General features: G+C 46.0%; 1 non-coding gene across 1 annotated transcript; it reads right to left on the reverse strand.

Annotated features, from left to right (window-relative positions):
- Positions 1-350: 350 nt before the first annotated feature.
- LOC116272050 lies at positions 351-456 on the reverse strand. Its single transcript, XR_004180781.1, has one exon. It is a non-coding gene; the product is annotated as a U6 spliceosomal RNA (small nuclear RNA).
- Between the last annotated feature and the right edge of the window lie 508 nt (positions 457-964).

Consider the following 964-nt stretch of genomic DNA (forward strand, 5'->3'; position numbering starts at 1 on the left):
GATTACAGGCATGCACCACCATGCCCAGCTAATTTTGTAGTTTTTAGTAGAGACAGGGTTTCTCCATGTTGGTCAGGATGGTCTCGAACTCCCGACCTCAGGTGATCTGCCCGCCTCAGCCTCCTAAAGTGCTGGAATTACAGGCGTGAGCCACCGGACCCAGCCACCACATTTTCTGTATCCATCTGCCATTGATGGACATTTACGTTGATTGCATGTCTTTGCTGTTGTGAACAGTGCTGCAGTGAATGTTTGCATGCGTGTGTCTTTATGGGAGAATGACTTACGTTGCTCTGGGTATATACCCAGTAATGGGATTGCTGGGTCGATGGTAGTTCTGCTTTTAGCTCTTTGAGGAATGACACTTTATGAATTGGCATGTCATCCTTGTGTGGGGCCATACTAGTCTTCTCTGTATTGTTCCAATTTCAGTATATGTGCTGCCAAAGACAGCATGTGATAACATTTTCTTTTCCTTTTTTTGAAACAGGGTCTTGCTCTATTGCCCAGGCTGGAGTGCAGTGGTATAATCAAAGCTCACTGCAACTTTAAACTTTCGGGCTCAAGCAATCTTCTGCCCCAGGTTCCTGAGTATCGGGACTACAGACACTCACCATCACTGTTCAGCTATTTTTTTTTTTTGGATACGGAGTTTTGCTCTTGTTGCCCAGTCTGCAGTGCAATGGCTTGATCTCAGCTCACCGCAACCTCTGCCTCCCGGGTTCAAGCAATTCTCCTGCCTCAGCCTCCCTTAAGTAGCTGGGATTACAGACATCCACCACCACACCCGGCTAATTTTTTTTTTTTTTGAGACAGAATCTCACTCTGTCATCCAGGCTGGTCTCGAACTCCTGGCTCCAAGTGATCCTCTCATCTTGGCCTCCCAAAGTGTTGGATTACAGGTGTAAGCCACTGCACCCGACTATAATGAAAAATAAAATAGGAAATATATGTAGCTTATTTG

Source organism: Papio anubis, chromosome 1 (assembly GCF_008728515.1).
Source record: "Papio anubis isolate 15944 chromosome 1, Panubis1.0, whole genome shotgun sequence".
In the NCBI taxonomy this organism is placed as follows: Eukaryota; Metazoa; Chordata; class Mammalia; order Primates; family Cercopithecidae; genus Papio; species Papio anubis.